This window comes from Sus scrofa, chromosome 2, assembly GCF_054392235.1.
Source record: "Sus scrofa isolate SSC_HxYL_T2T_F1_AM1 chromosome 2, Sscrofa_HxYL_maternal_Yorkshire_Landrace_v2.0, whole genome shotgun sequence".
NCBI lineage: Eukaryota > Metazoa > Chordata > Mammalia > Artiodactyla > Suidae > Sus > Sus scrofa.
In genome coordinates this window covers 162,262,245-162,268,244 of record NC_139384.1, presented here as the reverse complement: position 1 = coordinate 162,268,244, position 6,000 = coordinate 162,262,245, and positions in this window count along the sequence as shown.

Genomic DNA, 6,000 nt, shown 5'->3' with positions numbered 1-6,000 from the left:
ACTCTTGCTGCCCGGAGGGGCTATTTAGACAGACCTCAACTCAGCACCTGGGAACGGCTGGGCAGCCAATTCTCACCCCTCAGGGGCTCATGGTTGCAGGAAATGGGTCTTGCTGCAAATGGGTCAGTACAAGGACCAGGTGTGGGGTCCTGAGGGTCCGGATAGACAAGGGGCTGCAGCTCTAGCTCGTTTTCTAATCATTTTAACTGGCTCATGAGTGGGAGACAATTTCAAGAGACCCTCTTCTCATGAGAGAAACCCTGGAATCAGGGAGAGGAGGGGAGGTGGGTGGAGACACAGGCCAGGTACCTGGTGTGGTGGAAGCCTCTGGAAAACCCAGTGGAGGGAGGCTGCACAGGGAGAAGCCCAGGGGCACAGACCTGTCCAGGAGCTGCTGTTTGTTAGTCCAGATCCTGCTCCGAGGTGCTCAGGAACAGCTCTGACCAACACGGGGAGCTCGGGGTGGTCTGCAGTGAGGACCCTGGGCACGGTTCCTGTGTGCTGAGCCTGTCAGGGGGCCTGCCCAGAAGGACGTGGTGCCTGGGAGGGGCCTGCCCACGTGAGCCCCAGGGGCTGCTGGGTGACCACCCAGGTGAGCTGCATGTCCTGGGAGGGGCCTGCCCACGTGAGCCCCAGGGGCTGCTGGGTGACCACCCAGGTGAGCTGCATGTCCTGGGAGGGGCCTGCCCACGTGAGCCCCAGGGGCTGCTGGGTGACCACCCAGGTGAGCTGCATGTCCTGGGAAGGGCCTGCCCACGCGAGCCCCGTGCAATGGGAGGGGCGTGTGAACAAGCATCCCTTCTCTGCAGCCAGCACAGGGTTGCTTAGAACAAAGTCTTTATGGGCAGCGATGGGGTGAGGTGAGAGCCAGCAGATGCTTCAGGTCCTTGGACCCCCACTGAAGCTCACCCAGAGCAACAAGGTCAGTAGGTGGGTGCTGGCCACTGTGCTGCATGGAGGAGGCCCCACGGGTACCTCTTGCTTCTTCCATCTGACATGGAGGCTTCCCTAGGACAGAGTGGGCAGTACACCCGGGCTGGTGGGAGCTCCTGGTGACACTTCAGGGGACATGGGAGGGAGGAGCCAGAGTGGGTGCTCAGGTGGAGCCATGGGGTTGGGGTCTTTCTGGGTCTGGGCTGGGAATGGACAAGCAGGTGGTGAGTGGGACCCAGTGAAGCTGCCCTGGTGGCACAAGTCTAAACTCACCTCACGGGGAAAGGCCTCCTGGGTGACCCCAAAACAGGACTGTAAGACAAATTCCAGCAAAGGAAGGACTTGTAAAACAAACCCCACTGAAGGGAAGGATTGCACTGCCCCTAAGAGGAGGCTCTGTGAGCCGGTCCCTTCACGGGGGGCGCGTGGAACCTACTGGAAGTGGACCGGCACCTGGGGGGTGGAGGGTGCAGACCCCACTCCGTGGCCCCACATCTGCACTTCGGTGGGTTACTTGGCTTCTCCGGGCCTCGGCTTCCCAGGCTGCTCGTGGGGTGACAGAAGCACGGGCTGACTAGTGATTTGCTCCTAATAGGGCGGCGAGGGGTCTTGGGAAATCTCCGGGAACGCCGTCCTGAGGGGACTCGCCGGTCCTGTTCCCGCAGATTTTACTGCAGGGTCAGGAGGGCAAAGCCAGCAGACTGGCAGCAGAACCCGGGGATGGGCCAGCGTAGGGGGGGGGGTCCCCTGTTTCCTTGGAGGGGGAGGCTCCAGCAGGCAGGACTCCCTGGTGGGCATGGCTGGACCCGCTTCCACGGGCTCCTTGACCCAGAGCCTGCGGGGCCACCGCTGGCAGGGCCCGGGGATGAGAGCGGTCACTCCCCCCATGCTGCTCAGCTCCTCCTCCCCAGGGACCAGAGGGAGGTTCATCCCACACCTGGAAGCGTCCAGACCTCAAGGCCCAGCAGCCCCCATGGGCCCCCAGGAGGCGGCAGGACAGACCCTCTTCCTGCCCAGAACATGGGGTCCCGGTCATCAACAGGAGAAGCAGGATGGGGGGTGTCCCGCGTGGGAAGAGTCCCGGGCAGCTCGTGTACGCGGCTGTCCACACCAGGAGTGAGGGCTGGGGGGCCATGGACGCTGGGAGGGCCAGACTGGGGGCCTGAGGACTGGCCAGGGGCCCGTGGAGGGTGGGTCGAGCTTTGCCGGTGCCAGGCTCGGACTCCACCAGCCGGCTGTCCCCTGGTCCCTGGGGAGGAGGAGCAGAGCAGCGTGGGGGAGTGACCGCCCTCGTCCCCTGGCCCTGCCAGCGGCGGCCCTGCAGGCTCTGGGTCAGGGAGAACCTGGAGGCGGGTCCAGCCATGCCCACCAGGGAGGCCAGGAGGCGTCGGGCAAGAAGCACAGATGCAGTCGGCCCCTGGACACACGCTTCTGAGCCAGCGTCCCTGCGCGCCCTTGCCCTGCACGTGGGCGTCACGTCCACAGAGCAGTTCAGCTTCTAGATGCTCTGATACCTGGTATGTCCACTGCCCGTGAAACGGCGCATCTGATCTGGCGCCCGGGCTGCCTCTGGGCCCCTCCTGACCAGACATCTGCAGCCAGTGTCGCATGGCATGACTGCTGGGTAGTGTGGGGCGTTGGGGGGGATGAGGACACACGGTGCAGGCCCATGGGACTGGTGCTGGGGCTCTGAGTGCCCCCTCCACTCACCCCAGGGGCAGAGACCACCGCCGCTTACAGACTCTACTGAATCAAGTCCCATGGTCCCTGCTCAGGCCCCAGCCTGGCCGAGGCTCTCTGCCCTGTGGGGAAGGTTCCTTCTCCTATTTGGGACCCCTGCTCCTGCCATGGACACCCCCATCCCCAGGAGGCCTTGCAGGGAGGGGTGAGGACTGGGCCGTGAAGAACACAGGGCAGCCCTAACTGCAGCAGGTGCAGGGGGTGCTCGGCTATTTGTCCCCCAAAGGCCCAGGATGTGGGTGTGAGGGCGCTAATGTGAGGGGCCACCTCCTCCTGGGCTCCCCCGGGGGTGCTGCAGGGAGAGCATGTCCTTGGGTTACTTTGCAACCCTCCCTGCCCTCAGCCCCACCCTAGGCACCCGCTTGCCCTATTAACAGGCTTTACCTGGTGTTTCTCACCGACAGGCCTGCCCTGGTTTGAGTGTTGTGTGGGAGTCCAGTGACCAGCAACCCGCGTGTCCTATGTCGGGAGGGAAGGAGCTGGGCTCTCACATTTCCGCCCCAGCACACAGGGTGGCAGGCAGCAGACCCAGGTTTTGTTCTGGCAGAAGCTCCCTTTCTCTGAACAAGGCCACCCTCCCATTATGCTCCCCAGGGACCTTGGGACGCTTCCAGCAGCAGAGCCTGTCCTAGGGAATTTCACACCAAGGCCCTTTGCCGTCCCTACGGCCCTGCTCTGTCCACCTCTAGAAGGAAGTTTCCCCAACTGTGTCTCTAAATAAGTCCCCAAGCTTTGCCTAACTGAGGCCCTGCTCGGTCCCTAACTAGGGCCCTGCTCGGTTTGCAAGTCCCTGCAGAGCTCCTCGCTAAGCCCTCCATGGTCCCTGACAGGGGCCCTGCACTGTCCCTAATGAAGGCCTAACCTATCCCTAACTAAGCCCTGAGCTGTCTCTAACCCGTCGGCTCTGTCCCTAATGAAGGCCCTGCTTGGTTTCCTAGTGCGCCCCTGAGATGTACCTGAGGAAGCCCCTGCAGTGCCCCTCACTAAGGCCCTCTCTGTCTCCTCTAACTAAAGCCCCGAGCTCATCCTGACGGGGGCCTCGAACTGTCCGTGGCTGAGGTCTGAGCTGTCTCTGTCCAAAGCCCTGGGCTGCCACTCATCAGACGGATCCTAACGAAGGACCTAGACTATGTCCAACTACAGACAAAGAACGTTCCTAATGCTGTCCTCAACTTAGACCCTGCACTGTTAGTAAGGTGCCAATTTGTCCTGCACGGTCCCTAACCACTCTGGCCAAGTTATGTCCCCAACGGAGGCTTTGGCTGTCATAACCAAAGCCCAAGCATTATTCATTGGGCCCTGTTTTCCCTAACTGAGGACCTTATGTGTCCTTATATTAAGGTCATATATTCCTTTACTAAGTCCCTGAATTATATCTCCAACTACGGCCATGAGTCTGTCCTTAAGTCCTGCTGCTGTCCTCCCCTTAGGCCTTGAACTGTTCCTAAGGCTGTGTTCCTAACCCTACCTGAGGCCTCCACAGCCCCTAAGGCCCTACACTGCCCCTAACTGTCACCCTGAGCTCTAACTTCCTGACTCTCTCCATAACTAAGACCCTGAGTTTTGCCTAACTAAGGCCTTGACTCTCTCCCAAACTAAGGCCCTGAACAGTCCTTAACTAAGGTCCTGCACTGTCCTTAACTAAAGCCCAGTTATGTGCCTAACTAAGGTCCTTGCTGTCCATACCTAAGTACCTGACACTGTCTCTAACTCAGGATCTGCATTGTCATAAACTGAAGCCTGTGCCATCCCCAACTAAGACCCATATGTGTTTTTTAACTAATACATTTATGTGTCCTTAACTAAGGCCCTGAGTTAGCTCCAGCTAATCCTCTGACTCTGTCCCTAATTAAGGCCCGGTGCAATGTCTAGCTACGGCCCTAAACTTAAGAAAAGTCCTAATGCTGTCCCTCAGAGTAGACCCTGCACTGTTTTTAAGGCCAAGCATTTATCCTAACAATGCCCAGGACTATCCCTAACCAGGGCTTTACACGGCCCTGTTCTGTCTCCAAATAAGGCCAGACAGTAGGCCTAACTGAGGGCCTGGGCTGCCCCAAACTGTCAGGCTGGGCTCCCAGCTAACCTGTCCAGACTCTTCTTCTACCTATGGCGCTAGGTTGTACCTGAGTCCTTGGGCTGACCCTAACTAAATCTCTGAGCTTTCTCTAACTAAGGCCTTGACTCTCACGAGGACTAAGACCCTGTGTTGTCTGTAACTAATTCCCTTGAACCGATTTTAACTAAGGCCGTACACTGCTTCTAACGAAGCCCTCATCAAGCTGTCCCTATCAGGCTGAGCTCTCAACTAATGTCCAGACTGTATGGCTCTGGGTTGAACCTAAGGCCCTGGACTGTCCTTAACTGAATCCCTGAGCTTTCTCTACTTAAAGCCTTGACTCTCTCGAGGACTAAGACTCTGTGCTGTCCATAACCAAGGCCCTGGGCTCTCTCTCAAGCCCTGACATTGACCCGACCTTAGTACCTATTTGATCTGCAACTAAAGCCCTGACAGTGTGCCTAACTTAGGTACTGTGCCGGTCCCAACCAAGGCCCTGAGATTTCTCTAAGGCGTTGACTCTCCCCAGACTAAGACTCTGTGCTGTCTCTGAGGCCCGGCTGTCCCTAACTATCACCCTGAGATCTCTCCAACTAACGCCCTGACGCCTGTTGTAACTGCGGCCCCGGGCTGTCCTTAACTAAAACCGTGAGCATGGTCACAGGCCTTGACTATCTCACTATCTAAGGCCCTGCACTGTCCCCAAATAAGTCCTGGAATGTCCCAACCTGTGTCCCCAGACTAACCTAACTGGCTCTAAGTTGTCTCCAGTTAAGGCCCTTACTTTTTTATGAACTAAAGCCTGGTCTTCTCCCCAAATGAAGCCCTAGGCTGTCTCTAGATAAGACCTTCAGCTTTCTCTAGTAAAGGCCCTGATTCTGTCCCTAAGTAGGGACTCGATGTTGTCCCTAACTGAGGCCCTCAGTCTTCCAAACGAATGCCGTGTAATGTTGCTGCCTAAAGCCCTGTTCCTTCCCTACTAACACCGCACTCTGTCCCTGAGAGCATGCGCTGTCTCCAGCGAAGGCCCTGAGTTATCTTGAAAGCCTCTCTGCTGTACGTATGAAGACTCTTAGGTATCCTCGTAAGGCCCTTACTAGCCTTTAATTAAGGCTCAGAATTATCTCAACTGTGATTCTGAATCTGTCCCTGTCTAAGGCCCTGTGCTATGTCCCTAAGAGAAGTCCATACGCTCTCCCTCACTGAGGCCCTGGCCCTTTCCCACCTAAGTCCCTATTCTTTTACTTTTTTTTTTTTTTTTACATTTTTTT